We start from the raw sequence: 21819 nt of genomic DNA, 5'->3' as shown, positions 1-21819 counted from the left end.
CCATTTACAAGAGCAAAAAAAAATTTAGAAATGAATTTATTTAAAAAATTTTTTTTAACGTTTATTTATTTTTGAGACAGAGAGAGAGCATGAACACGGGAGGGTCAGAGAGAGAGGGAGACACAGAATCCGAAACAGGTCTCAGGCTCTGAGCTGTCAGCACAGAGCCCGACGCGGGGCTCGAACTCACGGACCGTGAGATCATGACCTGAGCCGAAGTCGGACGCTTAACCAACCAAGCCACCCAGGCGCCCCAGAAATGAATTTATTTAAAGCACAAGATTTATATACAGAAAATACACAAAATGTCATTGAAAAAAATTAAAGAATATCTACATAAATGGAAAACATCCCATATTCATGGATCAGAAGGCATTATTGTTAAGATGGCAATATTCCACAAATTGATCTATGCGTTCAACTCAATCCCTCTCAAAGTCCCAGCTGCTATTTTTTTTTTTTTTGCAGAAACTGACAGGTTAATATTTATATGGAAACTCATGGAAACAGAATATTCAAAGCAATCTTTTAAAAGATTAAGAAACTTGTAGGATGTAGACTTCCCAGTTTCAAAACTTATTACAAAGCTACAGTATTAAAGTGTAAAGACAATTTGGTACTGGCATAATTCAATGGATAAACCATAATCTTTTCACTCTCTCGAGTCCTTGCTTCGAAGATGACCAGGAAAAGAAGGAATAATGGTCATGCCAGAAAGGGCCACGGCCAATTGCAGCCTGTTTCCTCCACCAACTTCTCCCACTGCGTGCCCAAGGAAAAGACCATTAGGAAGTTCATTATTCTGAACATAGTGGAGGCTGCCACCATCAAGGACATTTCTGAAGCAAGTGTCTTGGACACCTAGATGCTTCTCAAGCTGTATACAAAACTACATTGCTGTGTGAGTTGTGCCATTCACAGCAAAGTAGTTAGGAATCACCCTCGTGAAGCACAGAAGGACCCCACTCTGATTTAGACCCACAGGTGCTGCCTCATGACCTCCATCAAAGCCCATGTAAGGAGATAAGTCTTTAAGGACTGAAGAAAAACTGCTTTGTGCAAAAAATAAAATAAAATAGAGATTATACTTTAAACACACACACACACACACACACACACACACACCCCAAATCTTTTATCTTTTCAACAAATAGTGTTGGAACAACTGGATGCAAAAGAATAAAGTTGAACCCCTTACCTCACACCATGTATAAAATTAACTATATGGTCTGCAAATACTTTCTCCCATTCTGTAGGTTGTCTTTTCATTTTGTTGAACATGTCCTTGGTAATCAAACTGGAAAGCTGAATGTGTCTTCCCCACAGAAACAATCCTGTGTATATGTCAGTTACTTGGGGGTGGGATATGCTTGGGTGACCTGATCTAGGAGTGGTCCTAGTTATTTTAGAGGATGTGTAAGAAATGGACACAGCATTCCCACTTCCAAACAACTAGCCTCTCAACAAATTTAGATCAGACTCATTCTTCTCTTCTTCAAAGATTTTTTATGTCTGTCCTTCTTTTTATTGTTTTTAATCAAATTGATGCTGCATTCTTACAGAAAACTCCTGAATATGTGTTCTGAAAATTTACCTCCTGTCATACACAGGGTAGAGAGGAAGACCGAGCAGGGGTTTTCCTGAATGTGTGGCAATAGTAATGACTCATGCTACTTCCTTTTTCTAACACTTTCTATCGGTGGGGAGGAGAAAGCTCACAGTCAGGCCTGGGATAAACCATCTTTATTTAGAGGGTGTCCTTGGCATAGTGATTGCTTTTTTTCTCCTTTTGCCACAATGCAAAGTGAGGAATTAAAAACGCAGAGCAAGTTGGAGAGAGTTTAGAACTGTAACTCTAGGAAAACAAGAAAAAGTCATCTGTAAAATAAATGCAACATATATTAAAATGAATTCCTTTGCATATGCCATAAAGTCAAACTTCGCCTATTTCTTTATTCTTTTGTGTGGTCAGAGGTACTAAATGACTCTTTAATCATACAAAGCCAATAAAGAGAACAGAGATGGACAAAAAAAGGAGGAAGGAGTGCAAAGAAGATGGTAAGTGTGAACACAGTTTTCCAACGTGGGCGGTCCAGAGAGTATCTCAGTTCCCCAAAAGATGTTTGTTTTGTAATTTTATTGCATTATTCTTTTAGATGTTTTCTCTCTGAATGGCTAGAAGTCAACAATTCCAGACTCTAAATCTGTCTGTTGAAAGCAAGGCACTCAAGTCCTTTCCAATTCTCTCCACTCATAAAAAGAGGAATAATTGAGGGTTTTAGACCTTAAGAGATGTCTCGAAGCATTGCCCAGAGATTAAACATCAGCAATTATATAACGCTATTCATAACTTAAAACTGAGGGGAAAGAAGCCAAGTCATTGAGGAAACCAGAGCCAAAAAAGGATTGCTATTTAGTTCACCCAACCGTGCTGCTTTTGAAATACTATAATTCAAATCATTCAATGAAACTTGTTTGCTTAAAATTTCCTGTTCTTTATTTAAAAAGAAGGGCTTAGAGTAAGGAAGGCATGAAGTGCTATTCCATAAATACGTATAATTATACCCCACTGTATGTGGTGTTATGAAAATTAAACAGTTATCGGTGAAAGACCTAACACGGTCTGGCACATGTTAAGGGATTGGTAAGACTTGGCTGCCATAGTTTTTATTATTACTGCTGGTATTATTGTTATTATGATAGAGGTAGATCTGTGAGTGGCATGGAAATTGCTCGTAGTTAGATAACTGATCTGAATCATTCAGAATGTTTATATTGTATTTCACGGACATGGACAGAAAATAGAATAACATTTCAGCTTTGGTGTCAACGTAGAATTAGTCAGTGCCAGATTCTCAAAAGAATGCTTACGTTTTATGTTATTGTCCAAAATGAATTTCAGTACCAGACTCCTGCATGTGAGACTTTGACTGCAACAACTAATTTATTTACCAGTTAATTTCTAAATCTTGAGCTATTTATCATTAATACGATGTCATATGTATTAAAAGCACCCTTTATTTATTTAAAAATTTTTTTTCTATTTGTTTTTGAAAGAAAGAGAGTGAGAGAGAGGGAGGGACAAAGAGAGAGGGGGACAGAAGATCTGAAGCGGGCTCTGCGTTGACAACAGTGAACCCGCCCCATGCAGGACTGGAACTCACAAACCATGAGATCATGAACCGAGTTGAAGTCAGACACTCAACTGACTGAGCCACCCAGACGCCCCCCAAAAGCACCGTTTAAATAAAGAATACATGAGAAAAAATGGGACAGACTTTGAAATTTACTAATTGCCTTCTACCTCATCCATCTGGGTTATCTATATCTTTATCTACCTTCAACGAGGCTATTTCATAACCTGTTATTTATTTTTTAATATTTTAAAAAATGTTTTTGTTTATTTTTGAGAGAGAGAGAGAGAGAAGGGGACAGAGGATCCAAAGCCAGTTCTATGCTGACAGCAAAGGGCCCGATGCAGGGTTTGAACTCAAGAACTGCAAGATCATGACCTGAACCAAAGTCAGCTGCTTTACAGACTGAGCCACCCAGGCATCCCTCCCTTCACAACCTTTTAGATACAGAAGTTAACTTGTGGAAAATTTATTGCAATGCAAACACTTCCTGTCCGCAAAAATGCAAATTCCAGTGGAATCCAGTATTCCAGTGGATATTGACCAGTTTTGCCAGTTTTGCATCTGTTTGCAAATTCATTTCACATTCTTTATCTGACTACAAACTTGTGGTTCTCTTTTAAACTGGCTACAACATCTGTTGGCCCCTCATTAATTCCTGAGGTAAATAAAATCTTCTATACATGGTTATTTTATATTGTGTGAAAGTCGTAATTTTCTCTTCATTTAAATTTATCCTTTAATAAAAAAAGATTTCTTCTTTAATGAGTATAAGCATCAATTTTATATGACTCCCTGAGGAACACATCTGAAATTCAAGCACATAACCTTCCTCACCAGTGTTCTTGTCAAGGTCAGAATTACACACTTCTTCCTGCAGCTTCTGGACGGTCATTGTCAGAAAGTCAGTCAAAGACGGCTAAGCTTACTAAGCGAAGAATAGAGTCCTGGGAATTTTTTAATAGCTTTTTCTATGGGAGAAAAATCTGCAAAAGTTTCTAAGGCAATGGACAATGAGTTGCCAGGAAAAATAGGTATTAACCAGAGTAAGTGAAATCCCTCTAGAGGGCTTCCTTGAAAGAGAATTTGGAAGCCAGGTTTGGGTTCAGAGAGGATTCAACCCACAAGAATATATTCATAACTAACACTCTTTGAGGTTTTAAACTAAAATTTGGTTAATGTCTTCTAAGAAAGCAAAACATTGAAAAACATTTTGCTTTCATATTTTATCACTATAGATGCATCGTTTAAAGTATAGAAATAGAGGGGCACCTAGCTGGCTTAGTCGGAGGGGCATGTGACTCTTGATCTCAGGGTCATGGGTTCAAGTCCCATGTTGGGTATAGAGATTACTTAAATAAATAAACTTTAGGGGCACCTGGGTGGCTCAGTCGGTTAAGCGTCCGACTTCAGCTCAGGTCACGATCTCGCGGTCCGTGAGTTTGAGCCCCGCGTCGGGCTCTGGGCTGATGACCCAGAGCCTGGAGCCTGCTTTCGGTTCTGTGTCTCCCTCTCTCTCTGCCCCGCCCCCGTTCATGCTCTGTCTCTCTCTGTCTCAAAAATAAATAAATGTTAAAAAATAAATAAATAAACTTTAGAGGCAACTAGGTGGCTCAGTCCATTAAGCCTCTGAATCTTGATTTCGGCTCAGGTCATGATCTCGCAGTTCATGAGTTCTAGACTTGGACTTAGTCCTGGCAGTGCTGAGCCTGCTTGGGATTCTTTCTCTCTCTCCTGTTCTCTCTGCCCCTCCCCTACTCCCATTCACTCTCTGTCTCTCTCAAAATAAATAAATGAACTTAAAAAAAGTAACGAGTGTAACCTTTAAAATAAATAAATAAATAGACTTTAAAAAAACAAATAAATAAAATAAAATATAGAAATAGAACCATTCAAATGTTCTCTAAGTAGTATGCTGCTAAAATTTCAGTCCTTTCTTCTTACTTAATTTAATCTTACATAATTGCAGAATTGAATATTTTACAACTATAATACCATTCTACTTATGTAAGTAATATTTTATATAATTGAAATAATTATGTGGGAGGAATTTAGTCAACCCAACTATGTAACCATTCATGTAGGTCATAGAATTATAAAGATATTTAAAATATATTTCTATGTGAATGCGTAGTGCTTCTAACAAAAGAGGTATCATCAAACTATAATCATATAAGTACTGAAGATTATAAATAATGACCATTTAATGATTATGACTAATTACATTAGTGGGTGTTTAATAAAAAAGGAAGCAAGTATGACAATGTAAGTGTGTGTCACCATGTGGAACATTTAATAAAAGATTACAAAGACCTAATGAGAGCTTTTTTGAATTAATACAATATCTGTTTTTAAAACTAGTAATAATTAAAAAACCTAGTAATAATCTTTTATTGTGGGTATGCTTCATATATTGCCTATTATTAATCTGATCAGAAGATGAGATAATTTTGTCAATCACTACTCAAGCATCACTTCCCTTGTGAAGCCATTCCTGATGCCCATAAGGCAGAATTAGACGTTCTTTCCTTTCTGTTCCCACAATGTGTATGCCATAAGGCTCAACAATTGTTATTTATCCATGGATCTATATCTATAGGTGTGATATATTAGAAACAATATAGACGTTGGAGTCAAATCAGATTTGAATCCTAAAATCACCAAATTGCTCGTTGAGTGATCATAGATGAGCAAATTAACATGAACCTCACTCAGCAAGAGGCACATAACAATCATTATAGCATTATTGTATATGCTTATATACACAATAGTGTTATATTATTATTGCATATGTTTGTATGTACAATAACATTTAGTAATGTTGTGATTAAGACTAAGGGAAATTATTGGGGTGCCTGGCTGGCTTGGTCAGTGGAGCTATGACTCTTGATCTCGAGGTTCTGATTTCAAGCCCCGTGTTGGGTGTAGAGATTGCTTAAAAAGAGTAAAATATTTTTAAAAAAAGATTAAAAAATTGTATATGTTGCCACCTGGAGCATAGCAGGTGTTCAAAAAAGTTTACATAAACATTTCCACCTCTTACCTAGATGGAAAGTAAACTATTTTATCAATTTCATTATATATTTACCATATAGTGCTAAATAAATATTGTAAGAGAGAAGTGTAAAAGACTAAATTATAAATGCCTTAGAAGTTGTTAGTATTTCCCATCTTGTTTTGATAAGTCATTGTTAATATTCACTTTCTCCTCAACTTGGTTAGAGGTGCTATTTTGACACCCACATTTGAAAAAAAAATGCAAACAATTGAGCAATTTATCACCCTTGCGAAATATGCCTGGTGTTCCTTCTTCATTATTGACGGGGAGAGACTAATGTCCAATGCTACTCAACTGGGTAAAGATGAAATATTTGCCCAGGCAGAAAGATCCCATCTTGCCTGCTCATGAAGTCTGGCCTAGGCGAGTAGGGCAGGGGTGCTGGGGGTGCTGGGACTCTGACACAAGTGGAGTGACCAGACCCTGCCCAACCATCTAGCTGGGCTGCTCACCATTCATTTCCTACCTTCTCACACTAGCCAAACCAGATTTCAGCTAGTCTCTGGACCTGCCACTGACTTTTCACCAGAAAGGTCTACTGCTTGAACTACATTTCCTCACGTTGTGGCTTGCGTCCTTTGCAACTCAACTCAATTCCCATTTTGCCTAGAAAATCTTTTCTGGGGGCGCCTGGGTGGCTCAGCCAGCTAAGCGTCCGACTTTGGCTCAGGTTTGTGAGTTCGAGCCCCACATCGGGCTTTGTGCTGACAGCAGGCCTGGAACCTGCTTCAGATTCTGTGTCTCCCTTTCTCTCTGCTCCTCTTCCGCTTGCTCACTCTCTCCCTCTCAAAAATAAATAAACATTAAAAATATTTGTAAAAAAAGAAATAAAAAGAAAATCTTTCCGGAATCATCCATATTTCTCTTCTATCTGCATTATGCCCCCTATAAGACAGAAGTTATAGTATCTCTTATAGGCCATGTTCCTCTCTTTTAGGATTAATAAATCACAGGCCAAGTCAAACCTTTATTTTAACAAGCAATGTATAACTATCAGCATTAGTATGCTTCCAATATCCCATGAGATTTATATGTATTATTAGTTGTTTATCTGAAATTCAAATTTAACTGGGCACCCTGTGTTTAAAAAAAATTTTTTTTTAATGTTAATTTACTTCAGAGAGAGAGACACACAGAGCATGAAGGGGGAGGGACAGAGAGAGGGAGACACAGAATCCGAAGCAGGCTCCAGGCTCTGGGCGGTCAGCACAGAGCCCGACGTGGGGCTCAAACCCACAAACCGTGAGATCATGATGTGAGCCAAAGTTGGACACTTAACCAACTGAGCCACCCGGGTGCCCAGGCACCCTGTATTTTTCTTTACTAGATCTGGCATTCCAACTCTCCTGTCCTGGGCTACTGTAGTGTATCGTTTCACTTGTCTTGTACCACACCATGAGTCACAGCTGTTACCAGGCTCCTTCGGGGCTCAGCAGAGTGTCCAGACGCTTTGCTTTATCTACCTCACTCTTCCTGATGCTCCACCACCAAACGCCCAGCACAGGGCCTTAAATGCCATTGAGAAAGCAGAAGTAGTGTCTTCAGGCATCCTTTCATTAGCCCAGTTTAGTAGCAAATATCTGTTGAACTCCCGTACAGTGCTGGGCACTGAAGGATGTTCTGGAGATACAACTTCAAACAAGCCACGGCCGTTGTCGTAAAGGAGCTCCCAGCTCACTCAGGAAAACAGGCATGGCAGAAAGCAATCTCAATGGGCGCAATAAGTTCCAGAATAGGGTGAGGCAAGAACACGGGGGAGGGCACCAAACCCAGTCTCCGGGGGTTAGAGGAGTCTTCTGGGAGAAAGAGCAGGTAGGTGGAGACCTAATAATTAACAAGAGTGAACAGGTGATGGCAGAGAGAGAGAGAAGGCATTCCAGGCAGAGGGAAGAGCATGCATAAAACCCGAAGGTAAGAAAGAACCTGGCATTCATACTTAATGATTTAATCAAATCCGCCCTTTATTTCAAGCTTGTTTGACCCGTGGATGCCACTGTCCTTTAAGGCATCAGGCTTCTTAACAGTTTTTTCTCAAGGAATTCAGTGATAACAGCTCTTTCTTCTCTCTCACCACTTGAGCCTTCTCTGAACTCCAGGTTGGTTTCTCTCTTCTTGGTGTAATCTGACATTGTCTTCAAGGATGTAGAGCTGACCGTGACCGGCCTGCTCCGCTCACCTCACTTTCTCCCATCCAGTCTCACCCCCTCTGCTCCATTCAACGTTCTTTCCTATCTTTCCTTCTGTTTACTCCTTCCAGCTCTTGCTGCCCCATGGCGATGGATGCCTGTACCCACAGCTACCTTCTAATCCACTTTGAGTTATTTACCCTCATTCTATGTCTCCTACCAAACCCAACCTATTCCATAAGGCAGCGCTAGGAACACTCGCAGGATTCCAGTCCTAAAAGGGCAATCACGAGAGAAAATAAAATCACATCCCTGGTGAGAGGGGTAAAAAGGGAAAGAAGGAAGTTCTTAGGTAAAACCCATTTAGATCAAGCTGCCTCTTCACCAATATTCTTCATATTAGTCAGCTATTTTTGGTCACTTTTTTCATCCCTGGCTTGTGTCTCACACCTAGCAAACTGATGATGTAAGAATTTACTTTTTGTTCTTTTTTTTTTAACGTTTATTTATTTTTGAGAGAGAGAGAGAGAGAGAGTCCAGGTAGGGGAGCGGCAAAGAGAGAGGGAGACACAGAATCCAAAACAGGCTCCAGGATCTGAGCTATCAGCACAGAGCCCCACACAGGGGTCAAATCCACGAACTGTGGGATCATGACCTGAGCCAAAGTCGGATGCTCAACCGACTGAGCCACCCAGGCACCCCAAGAATTTACCTTTTGTCCTAAGTAAATCTTCAGTTATGGCCAGGTGGTAGAACTGAACAAATATGATGAACAGTAACTAGCTTTCTGTGCTAAGTGTGAAGTCAGGAATTTTAAGGGCTTATACAGAGTTTGTGACAACAGGGTATCTGTGTTGGTTAACTTTATGAATGGCCAGGATGCCCAGATATTTTGTCAAAAAGCAGCTTGGGCGCTTCTGGAGGGGTGTTTTGGGATGAGATGAACTTTGAAGCTGATAGACTGAATAAAGCAGATTTCCCTCCCCAGTGTGGGTGGGCCTTACATTCTACCGAAGGCCTGAATAGAACAAAGAGGCTGACCCTCTACCAAGTAAAGAGAAATCTTCCTTCCTGAAAGCCATTCAGTTGGGTTATCAGTTCCTCCTATGGTCCCCAATGCTCCTGTCTTCAGACAGGAACCCACCACTGGCTCTCCTGATTCTCAGGCTTTCACCCTTGGACTGGAAATCTACTGTCAGCTTTCCTGAGTCTCCAGCTTACTGACTCACCCTGAAGATTTGGGAACTTTCCTGCCTTCATAATTGCATGAGCTAGTTCCTTGTACTGGTTTTGTTTCTCTGGAGAACGCTGACAAATACAGTGTCACAGGAAACAAAGCAATCAGAAGTTATTTTGATTAAAAGATGTGCCTTTACAAGGAAATTAAAAGAAAAAATGAACTATTGGGACCTCATGAAAATAAAAAGCTTCTGCACTGCGAAGGAAACAATCAACAAAACCAAAAGGCAACCAACGGAATGGGAAAAGATATTTGCAAATGACATATCGGACAAAAGGCTAGGATCCAAAACCTATAAAGACCTCACCAAACTCCACACCCGAGAAACAAATATTCCAGTGAAGAAATGGGCAGAAAACATGAATAGACACTTCTCTAAAGAAGACATCCAGATGGCCAACAGGCACATGAAAAGATGCTCAACATCACTCCTCATCAGGGAAATACAAATCAAAACCACACAGGGGTGCCTGGGGGGCTCAGTCAGTTGAGCTGTCTACTTCAGCTCAGGTCATGATCTCGCGGTTTGTGGGTTCGAGGCCTGTGTCGGGCTCTGTGCTGACAGCTCAGAGCCTGGAGCCTGCTTAGGATTCTATGTCTCCCTCTCTCTCCCTGCCCCTCCCCCCAGTCTCTCTCTCTCTCAAAAATAAACATTAAAAAAAAAAACACTGAGATACCACTTCACACTTGTCAGAGTGTTTAAAATGAACAAATCTGGAGACTATAGATGCTGAAGAGGATGTGGAGAAACGGGAACCCTCTTGCACTGCTGGTGGGAATGCAAACTGGTGCACCCACTCTGGAAAACAGTGTGGAGGTTCCTCAAAAAATTAAAAATAGAACTACCCTATGATGCAGCAATAGCACTGCTAGGAATTTACCCAAGGGATACAGGAGTGCTGATGCATAGGGGCACTTGTACCCCAATGTTTACAGCAGCACTTTCAACAATAGACAAATTATGCAAAGATCCTAAATGTCCATCAACTGACGAGTGGATAAAGAAGATGTGGTTTATATGTACAATGGAATACTACTTGGCAATAAGAAAGAATGAAATCTGGCCATTTACAGCAACGTGGATGGAACTGGAGGGTATTATGGTAAGTGAAATAAGTCAGGCAGAGAAAGACAGATACCATATGTTTTCACTCATATGTGGATCTTGAGAAACTTAACAGAAGACCATGGGGGAGGGGAAGGGGGAAAAATTTACAGAGAAGGAGGGAGGCAAACCATAAATACTGAGACTGAGACTCTTAAATACTGAGAATAAACTGAGGGTTGATGGGGGCTGGGGGAGAGGGGAAAGTGGGTGATGTCCATGGAAGAGGGCACGTGTTGGGATGAGCACTGGGTGTTGTATGGAAACCAATTTGACAATAAATTATATTAAAAAAAAGAGACTGCTGTATAGTTTCACACTTGATGTATATTTGGTTAATACTGACAGCCCAACAATTATACTTCACAGATATCAATTCACTGGCATTTCCTCGGAATATAATCATTTGCATTTTGATCGTTTTTCTACAACTTTCAGAGTTATAAAATAGCTGAAAGACAGTGAAAGGCAAAGACGCAGTAGAAGGGTAGATGGGCAAGACCCAAGGTAACATGTTTCCGTCCCTATCCAAGTGTTTCACAACTTTTCCTGATACAAGAGTGGACAGGAGAGCACAGAGATGCCACACCGGAATGTGGTCAAGGGGGCTGTTCATGGCCCCACCCTAGGGGGTAAGTTCTTTCATGCCCCAGACTCTTCATCTGTGGGGAAAGGGGGTGCTTCAGGCGATCACTAAGGCTCCTTCCATTTCGGCAGTCTTCTTCAAAGTGTGGGTCTTGGACCAGCAGTGACAGCATCACCTGAAAACTTGATAGAAATGCAAATTCTCAGATTCCATCCCAGGCCAACTGAATCAGAAGCTCTAGGGTGGGTTCCAAGAATCTGTGTTTTTACAAGCTCTCCAGTTGATTCCGATAGTTACATTTTGAGAACCATTACATCCCAGTTTCCTAGGAGATAAGTCTTTGTTATCAGGGGACTCAGTTATCATAACAGTATATTTTCTACTTCCTCCTGAAGTTGGAAGCATACAATTCTATGTGTAAAAGAGAAAGTCAGTTTGGTTGAAGCTTCTTTGCTCTAAGCAAAACTTCAATCTACTATTTATTTCAACAAAACTAGTTTATTTATTTTTTAAATGCTGATTTATTTTTGAGAGAGAGGAAGAGACAGCGTGAGCTGGGGAAGAGCAGAGAGAGAGGGAGACAGAGGATCTGAAGCAGGCTCTTTGCTAACAGCAGAGAGCCCAATGGGGGGGCTTGAGCTCATAAACTGTGAGATCATGACCTGAGTTGAAGTCCAGTGCTCAACTGACTGAGCCACCCAGGTGCCCCTCAACACAACCAGTTTAAAGAGAGGTCAGAGAAGTATTTCTTGAAGCTTTGGGTTTCACGTATTTTGTAGTTAGAAGCTTCTCTCCCAGTTGTCTTGGTGGGTAGAGATGAGACCAGTCTTCCCAAATTTATTCTGGAAAACATTGCCTCTTTCTCTTCGCTTGCAAAGGCAATGATCACAAGGCTCTGTGTGGCATGATTGGAAAACTTTCTTTAAACCGTTTCCCTGGGTGGGGCACTTCCGTTCTTACATCTGATGAGCCATTCTGTTTCTGTTTGGTTCACAGAGGACTAGTTTGTCCTATTTGCCACTATCATTTCCTTACAGGTTACAGCTCTCCTGTGCCATATGAAATGGTGGTTTTGGGGGCGCCTGGGTGGCTCAGTTGGTTAAGCATTTAACTTCGGCTCAGGTCATGATCTCACAGTTCATGAGTTTGAGCCCCGCATCAGGCTCTGTGCTGACAGCTCAGAGCTGGGACCCTGCTTCTGATTCTGTCTCGTTCTCTCTTTCCCTCCCTCACTCACACTCTGTCTCTCTCTCAAAAAAACAATAAAATAAAATAAATAAAATAAACATTAAAAAAAAGAATTGGTGGTTTTCAACATCCTAATTCTATAACATGCCTTCTGCACATCCTCAGCATTGTGTGCTTTCCGGTGTTTTCTATACTAGCATTCTCTGCTCAGCTCCATCTGATTGGGACAAAGGTGATCATTATTTCTAACCTGGTGCCTTGACCATCTTTGAAAACTCTTTTATTAGTGACTTAGCCTTTTTCTTTTTTCTTTTTTAAAGTTTACTATTTTGAGAGAGGGAGAGAGAGAGAGAGAGAGAGAGAGTGGGGGTAGGGGCAGAGAGAGAGGCAGAGAAGATCCTAAGCAGGCTCTGCACTGTCAGCGAGGAGCCTGCTGTGGGGCTCAAACCCACAAACCATGAGATCATGACCTGAGTCGAAATCAAGAGTCTGATGCTCAATGGACTGAGCCACCCAGGCACCCCAATCAGTGACTTACCCTTAAGTATAGGTCAGCAATTACACTGACCAAAGTAGTATCTATGAACTTAACCACTGAGACTTCAGAACTTGTCAATATGTCACTATTCACAGTGTAGAGAAGTTTCTCCAGGAGGTATAAACAGGTGTACTAGGAAGAAAGCATTGTGTGTGGTCAATTCTCTCTCTTGAAGATTCATAATGGACATTGTGCTAAAGGCTCTGAGAGTCTTACCATAAAGAAACTTATCTGTGTTTAACGCAATATTTTCCAAACTTCTTTGAGCATGGGACATTTGTACAACAGGCATATCTAATTATATCCAGCTTGGGAAAGGCAGGTGTAGAAGATTTGAGTTGATGTACAAGACAAGATACTTCACAGAATCCGGTTTCATTCATTTATAGTCAAATGAGGCAAGATATTTCAGCACCAATCTTAGATAACAAAACATCAATGCAAATGTGAGTTATATGCTGATTATGGTAACTGAGTCTACCATAGCTTTGTTACTCAAAACCTGGGAGCCTTTTAGAATCTCAGGTCCTGGGGCGCCTGGGTGGCTCGGTCGGTTAAGTGTCCGACTTCGGCTCAGGTCATGATCTCACAGTCCGTGAGTTCGAGCCCTACGTCAGGCTCTGTGCTGACCGCTCAGAGCCTGGAGCCTGTTTCAGATTCTGTGTCTCCCTCTCTCTCTGCCCCTCCCCTGTTCATGCTCTGTCTCTCTCTGTCTCAAAAATAAATAAACGTTAAAAAAAAAAAGAATCTCAGGTCCTAATGTAGATTTATTTATCAAATGCTTCATTTGAGTAAGCTGTGATTTCCATGCACTTTAAAGTCTCAGAAGCACTGATGGCAGCATTTTTCCTGTTATTTCCTTTTCTTACTGCCTACTCTATCTGGAATTCCTTGGGATACTTCCCTTCCTGGAAATTCAAAATCTTTGCCATCATTTAAATTTTTTTTAAAGTTTATTTATTTTGAGAGAGAGAGAGAGAGAGAGAGCATGTGTGTGGGGGAGGGAGAGAAAGAGAGAGAGAATCCCAAGCAGGCTCTATGCACGGAGCCTGATTTGGGGCTTGAACTCACAGTGAGATCATGACCTGAGCCAATATCAAGAGTCAGATGCTCAACTGACTGAGCCACGCAGGTGCTCCTTTGCCATCATTTTAATGCAAACTTTCATTTCTCTTTCCCTTCTCTGAATTCTAATATCCTATGTGGTTTGTTTTATACCAGCATTGTGGCGGGGCCTGGGAAAATTCTGTGAGGATTGTAGTAAACTTTTGAAAATTAATAGCATTCCCTAAACTGTTGAACAATATTAATTAGTTCTCTAAAGTCAGTGTCTCTTTCTTTAATTGTAGGAAAGGGTGGGGAGTGTATTAATTATCCCTTTCCATTTAGAAGAGTTCCTAAGAGTTAAGAATATAAATTCTGCATCTATTAAAAATAACAATCCTTACCATGATAATTTATTTTCAGATGTCTGACTGTCAGAACCATGCAGTGGAAGCCACAATAAGCATGATACAGGCACACATATAGAATTCTCTAGGAAGATTCCTTCACTACGGACTTCGCTGATCCAGGATGCTGTTGAGGGGTCGTCCTGCATTGGTGGCCATGTTGCTTGTAAAGGAACGATGTGTTTTCAGTCACCCTGTCATCCACTGAAAGTTAAAACAAAATCACAGTGAGAATCTATAGGTTACATGTCAATTTTTCCACTGCAGGCAGATTAAATAACATGTTCAGGCTGGGCATTAACTAAAATGTCTGAGATTTGACCATGTCTTCGATAGACAATGAATGTGGGTTTTGGTGACCCAGTCCTCCAAGTATTTCCAGAAGAAGCAGTGAGAGGAAATTTTAAATTCTGACAAAGATTTATTAAGTTTCCTCTTTGGTGGGGAAGAAGAGCTGTCTAGTGGTATCTAAAACATTCAGAACTTGTAATCATTCTTGTTCCAAGCAAATACCAGTTCTCTAGGTTTATTAGCCTATAAGATCACAGAATTCCAAGAGTATTCCTGAAAGTTCTCTCTTCTTCAACACTTGCACTCATATGTATTCATGTCAGTAAATAAGGTAGCCTTAATATATTAAAATATGTATCATGTAAAAAGGAAGTGAAAGTTACAAATATGGGAAAAGAATGTGATACAAAGAAGTGCATTCTGTATTTAGCAAGGAAACCATGAAAACTCCTGAGAAAAAGCTAAATGTATGAGGTCACTAACTCAACATTTTAAATTCCCCAGTGCTGAATTTTTATGGCTTACAAGCAATCTGAAAGGCATTAAGTTTCTAGGAAAAAGTGTTGCAATTCTGGATTTTTGCCTGTCTTTTGACCCTAATAAGGCTGTTTAAAAATAAAGTTATCAACGGAACTTGGTCTGTCTCTAAAATGAGGAATAATACTCTGTCCTTACAAGCCTCTGATATCATATACCTTCATACTTTACAAAAACTCAGATTTGCTGAAGATTAAAATATTAAGAATCTAGTCATGCAGAGAAAACAGGAGTTGTTTTCTTTGTCAAAAATGATTGGCCCTGAAACTTTAGAATAGTGTTGTCCAATATTACTTTCTGTAATGATGACAGTGTTCCATATTTACACAGTTCAATATGGTAGCCATTAGCCACATGGGGCTAATGTGGGTGCCTGGGTGGCTCAGTTGGTTAAGCATCTGACTTCGGCACAGGTCATGATCTCACGGTTTGTGAGCCTGATCCCCACTTTGGGTGAACTCAAGCCCTGCTTCAGGTGAACATGATCCTTGCTTTGGGTGAGCGCTACTTTTCTCTTTCTCTCTCTTACCCACTCTCTCTCTGGCTTTTGCTCACCTGCATCCTCTCTTTCTCTCTCTCTCTCTCTCCGAAAATGAAGAAAAAATAAAAGGAAATATGGTTAATGTGATGGAGAAACTGAATATTTATTTATTTTTATTTCATTTTTTAATATTTATTTACTTGTAAGAGAGAGACAGAGTATGAGCAGGGGAGGTGCAAGAGAGAGGGAGACACAGAATCCGAAGCAGGCTCCAGGCTCGGAGCCATCAGCACAGAGCCAGATGCGTGGCTCAAACTCACGAACCTCGAGATCATAACCTGAGCCAAAGTCAGACGCTTAACCGACTGAGCCACCCAGGTGCCCTTTTATTTTTATTTTAACTTAAATTTAAATAGCAACAATGGCCAGTGACTACTGTGTTAGACAATTCAGCACTAAGAATATTTTCTTTCCAGTATGAATTTAAAATTTACAGCAATATTTTTATTTCTTAATGTTATTTTCTAGTTTATGGACTTAGAAAAAAATGATTTGGGGGCAGCTGAGTGGCTCAGTCAGTTAAGCATCTGACTCTTGACTTCGGTTCAGGTGACTATCTCACAGTTTGTGGGTTCGAGCCCCCCATCGGGCTCTGCACTGGCAGTGCAGAGCCTGCTTGGGATCCCCACTCTCTCTACTTCTCCCCAACTCATGTTCTCTCTTTCTAAGAGATATTTTTTTTTTTTTTGAAAATAATGACATGAAGTGGTCCACCAGACAATGTTGTATAAGTGATAGACATGCTTAACCTGAAGTCTGAGATCCCCTCACCTCTGTAGTCTATGGGGAGGCTTGACTGGAGAAAAGCGCCAAGGAAAACCTGAGCATGATGATGACAAGTCACTGCTGGTCCTGTAGGTCTGCCATTTTCTATTTTTATTTATATTACTTTTGAGTGAATTTACCCAATCATTTGATTTATTTTATCTTTTTCTTTTTTTAATTAAAGAAAAAACTGTTTAAATGTTTTTATTTTATTTTTGTGAAAGACAGAGTGCAAGTGGGGGAGGGGCATAGAGAGAGGGAGACACAGAATCTGAAGAAGGTTCCAGGCTCTGAGCTGTTGGCACGGACTGTGAGATCATGACCTGAGCTGAAGTTGGACGCTTAACTGGCTGAGCCACCCAGGCGCCCCTTAAATTTTTTTAATGTTTATTTATTTTTGAGAAAGAGAGAGAGAGAGAGACAGAGAGACACAGAGACAGAGAGAGAGACAGCATGAGCGGGGGAGGGGCAGAGAGAGGGAGACACAGAGTCTGAAACAGGCTCCAGGCTCTGAGCTGTCAGCACAGAGCCTGACCCAGAGCTCGAACCCATGAACTGTGAGATCATGACCTGAATCTAAGGCTCAACCGATTGAGTCACCCAGGTGCCCCGTTCTTTCCTTATTTTAAATGTAATGTTAATGATGTTTCTTAAGACATCATCTTTTTGTTAGTTCTTTCCTTCAGAATTGAATTACAGACCACATAGGAGAAACCAGTTTCATTACTTACTAATTATGCTTTAGATGTAGAATCAGCTTTTGAATGGGCTGGACTTCTTAGGTAGCAAAGTGGGAAACAGTCTTCTTTCCAGCCCTCTGTCAGATCGCCGTTCCTGCCTCTGGATAATATCTGTCTCACAGATCTCCTTTGGAGGTACTAGAAAGCCCGGAGTACTACCAAACTTCCAATCATGCCTCCAATGCAAACCTTCTCCCATCCACCATAGCTCAGGTGTGTGGGTCTGGGAGTCTGCAGTGGGGAAGGGCTACCCAGTCAGCTTCTCTACTCTTCCCTGCACTTTCTCTTCCATCAGCTACCTGCTGCTTCTCGTGCTTCCAGGGCAGGATGCAGGAGGGTGGGGAGTGTCCAAGGAGTGGAGGGGTCTTAGTTGGCTGCCACTGTTGCAATTTGGTGTTTTGGGCCCTCTGGGGAAAGATGCCCAAAGGAATGTTCGACGACGCTTTCTTTCACGGAGTGCTTGTGAGAATGTCCAAAAGGTCCTCACGCGGCCTCATTCTCTGACTCTGAGTATCAAAACCCTTCTAATTATGAAGTAAGACATGTGCCCAGATGACTGCTTATGAGCTCTGCTTAGCAACCTCCGCTGATGGGGCATCTCCACAGATTCTTCTCCAAGTGTGGCTTTGCCCTGTCAAGCAGACCCCTTCCACAGTGTCTTTTCAAGACTTCTAAAGATAGCTACCTTCCATAGTGCCCATTGAACCCAAAGAACATTCAGCACCTAATTCCAGACAGTCTGAAGATGTAGGTCTTTCTTCCCTTTGCTTAGGAGGGAATTCTAGCCAGCTTCTCATCAGACGTCACTGGGTTAGGGTCAGGCATCTGGCCTATGTCGCTCCTGACAAATCCGGGAAACCCCAGCCCGACTTTCCCAAGAACCTTCAGTCAGGGACCATGTCACTGTGGGGCCCAGGAGTTCAGCATCCAGCTGTCTATGGATGATGGATGGCGGGGAGGGAGCAGAGGTAGGGAGTTGTGATACTCCTGCCTGCCAGACACCCCAGACCCTACAGTGGTTCTCTTGAAGAACTATTTGGCATGTGCTATGTACTAAATGTGTCTTCCCCCAAATTCATATGTTGAAACCCCAGTCCCCAGGGTGATGGTATTAGGAGGTAGGGCCTTTGGGAGGTGATAACATCATGAGGACAGAGCCATCAGGAATGGGATTAAGCGCCTTCTAGAAGAAGAGACAGGAGTGAATTTGTCCATGATAACAAATCCAAGAAGAGGGCTCTCATCAGGAACTGAATTGGCTGGCAACTTGATCTTGGACTTCACAGCCTCCAGAACTGTGAGAAATCAGTGTCTGTTGTTTAAACCACTTGAGATTTTTGTTATAGCAGACTGAGCTAAGACAGCTTGAGAAAGGGAGAGAAGCCCCCCTCCCACTTTCCCTTGGGGAGGCAGGCCTAACATACAAAGACATCCTAGATAATCTTCCTACTCAAACTGGATAGGAGCTGCAGGGAGGTGGTGTACATAAGTTTTGAGCCACCCCTTAGAGAATCATGCACAGATGTTCTAATGCCTCCCTTTAGGACTTGAGATAAAGTGTACTGTGATAACCTCATGGAACTGAGAGAATTAATTGGCATCTGGTGGAAGCAATCTCAAAATTAGGAGGCACAAGAGTTATAAAGAGCAAGGAATATAAATACATTAAAAAATATCTTTTCTCACCCTCAGGGAATGATGGTCAAAGTAGAAAAATACCAATATTCACCTCTTGTTAACTACAAATCACCTTCAAACAGTCCACATTGTATACTGATATGTGGAAATAATGCCTTCACCAGGCTTAGTCTATATTTACACTTTATAGACTTAAGATGATTTAAATAAAAATGGCTAAGCAAAAATTAGAAGGTGGAAAGTTTATTATCTCTGATAAACTCTGCCCACCTGTTCTTTCCTCCTTTGGGTGCTATCTTGCCTTTCTTCCCTCTGAAACCCCCGCCCCTTCCAAACACAGAGACACAAATGCACGAACTCATAGACACACATTCATAGATCCTGCATGTGGAAAAACAAGCCCTCAATCTTTACACTTCCTATTTGTTCTCTGGCCCTCTTTCTATAATGTATAATCCATTTAAATCTTCCAGTGAACTGTCTCATGCTTGAGATCTTTCCTGCCTCCCAAACCCTGACAGGATTTGTGGTCTTTTGCCCTAGACCCTTAGGTTTTTGACTTTTCAGTAATAAGTCAGAAAAAATAATTCACACTAGTGTTCTTGGTGAAAGGAAAGACATTAATATGTGGTACCTTTCAGGTACCAAATGCATGTGCTTGAACCTTACGTGGCCTTTGCAAATTTATGGTGCCAGCCCACAAGAGTGTCTCAATGGCTGCAATGCAAGGCACTATGGGAGCTGGTGGAAGAGATATTGCTGGAGCTTAGGACCTTTTTTTGTTCGCTTCAATTCACACCATCTGGATACATTTACAGAGAATTTTTTCTAGGGAGTTCTCACTCATTGAATTGGTTTTGGAGGCGCAGCCAAAGATGAGACAGAAAAAGTTTTATTTTATCACCTGTTGCAATAGCGGCTATTCTCCAGATTTTTGCATGTTAAAAAAAAATACAATGCTTATATTTTTTGCAAGTAGAATTATTATTTTTTTAAGATTTTATTTTAGTTTTTATTATTTTTTTAAATTTTATTTTTTTAAATTTATTTTTAAGTAATGGCCGCATCCAATCTGGGGGTTCCAACTCATGACCCCAAGATCGAAAAGTCTCTCGCTGTACCGACTGAGCCGGCCAGGCACCCCACAAGTAGAATTATTTATCAGTAAGTTCTAAGCGGCTTTGAAAAATAAGAGTAGAATTTCAGGGAGACAAAAACTTCACTTGACACAAGTTTAATATTAAAGCCTTTCATTGTTTCCTTCATTAGTCTTTGAGCAGCAAGTCCTTGTGAAGTAAACTGAGGGAATTTGGGGCGCCTGGGTGGCGCAGTCGGTCAAGCGTCCGACTTCAGCCAGGTCACGATCTCGCGGTCCGTGATTTCGAGCCCCACGTCAGGCTCTGGGCTGATGGCTCGGAGCCTGGAGCCTGTTTCCGATTCTGTGTCTCCCTCTCTCTCTGCCCCTCCTCCATTCATGCTCTGTCTCTCTCTGTCCCAAAAATAAATAAACATTGAAAAAAAAAAATTTAAACTGAGGGAATTTGGTAACGTATGTAACAACCCTGTCTCCCCGCCTGCTGGGTGCATTATCGCCCCAAAGATTGTTACTGCAGAAATGCAAAGAGAGAGCGAACTACGTTCTGACTTTGACTGCCAGCACAGGCTCTTCAGTCTTTCTGGTTTCCTTTTAGTCCTTTCCATTGGCTGGCTCCTACTTGTTCTTTGTCACTTGGCCGCAGAATGCCTTTGTCACTTTACCAGAATGCCTTCTCTAGTTTCTGGTAAGTTCTATTTTGGTTTCATAATGTCAAGCACAATTTTATCTCAGTATTTAACACACCTTGAAATTACTTATGTTACCTCTTTCTCAGCCCTTAGAATGTTTTTGGCAGGAACCTTGTCTTACTCATTTTTGTACTTCCCCTGACCCCACCCCCTCCTAGTGTCTACTTCATGCCTATCACATAATAGGTGCTCAGTAAATTTTTATTAGCTAGAGGAAATTAGGTAGGATTGGGATGTATTCTTTTTTTTTTTTATGAGAGAGAGAGAAAAAGAGAGAGAGAGAGCGAGAGCATGCAAGCAGGGGAGGGGCAGAGGGGGAAGGAGAGATAGAATCTCAAGCAGGCTCCATGCTCAGTGAAGAGTCTGATGTGGGGCTCGATCTCACCATCTCATGACTGTGAGATCATGACCTGAGCCAAAATCAAGAGTCAGATGCTTAACCAAGTAAGCCACCCAGGTGCCCCGGATTGGGGTGTATTCTTAATCACATTTTACAAGTAACAGAATTGAGACCAACCAGGAGTTGGCAAACTCTTTTGGTAGAAGGCCAGATAGTAAATATTTTATGCTTTGCAAGCCATCCGGTCTCTTTCACAATTTCTCAAGTCTGCCATGTAGCAAGGAAGTAGTTATAGATAATATATAAATGATTGGATGTGGCTGTGCTCCAATGCCACTCTATTTATAAAAACAGGTGGCACACAGATTTGGCCTCAGGGATCTAGTCTGCCAGCTCCTGCACTAAACTAAGACTGGTTTACTGACCTGACTTAATTCAACACATACGAGTTTACTTGTATGTGGCTGTTCTTCCCCAGAACTCAAACTATTTTTATATATTTGAATGATAGCATATTATGGTGGAATAGTAATCTTCTCAATAGTTTGCTAGTGGCATAAAGATTTCATGTCCAAGAAAAGATGTATAATTTACAACCAAGACGTTGCTTCCTCCTAAGAGAAAGCAATTTAAGTCCCACTAAGTCTAATGTACTTGTGAGTGGGAAGAAACAATTAATATTGGATGTTCAAGCAAATAGTACATTTTTTTGAAGAACAATCTGTTCCCCTAGTGTCTCCCAGGTGATCAAGAGAA

At 41.1% G+C, this 21819-nt stretch overlaps 1 long non-coding RNA gene and 1 pseudogene across 1 annotated transcript; one reads left to right on the top strand and one right to left on the bottom strand.

Moving 5' to 3' along the window:
* The first annotated feature begins 615 nt into the window (after positions 1-615).
* Positions 616-1094, top strand: LOC122491260 (annotated as a pseudogene).
* A 13309-nt stretch (positions 1095-14403) lies between these two features.
* Positions 14404-17787, bottom strand: LOC122492327. Its single transcript, XR_006299587.1, has 2 exons — positions 17292-17787; positions 14404-14630 (listed from the first exon to the last, which is right to left on the bottom strand). It is a non-coding gene; the product is annotated as an uncharacterized LOC122492327 (long non-coding RNA).
* Positions 17788-21819: the final 4032 nt, after the last annotated feature.

Source organism: Prionailurus bengalensis, chromosome C2 (genome assembly GCF_016509475.1).
Source record: "Prionailurus bengalensis isolate Pbe53 chromosome C2, Fcat_Pben_1.1_paternal_pri, whole genome shotgun sequence".
Lineage (NCBI taxonomy): Eukaryota > Metazoa > Chordata > Mammalia > Carnivora > Felidae > Prionailurus > Prionailurus bengalensis.
This window is presented reverse-complemented; position numbering and strand designations above follow the sequence as displayed.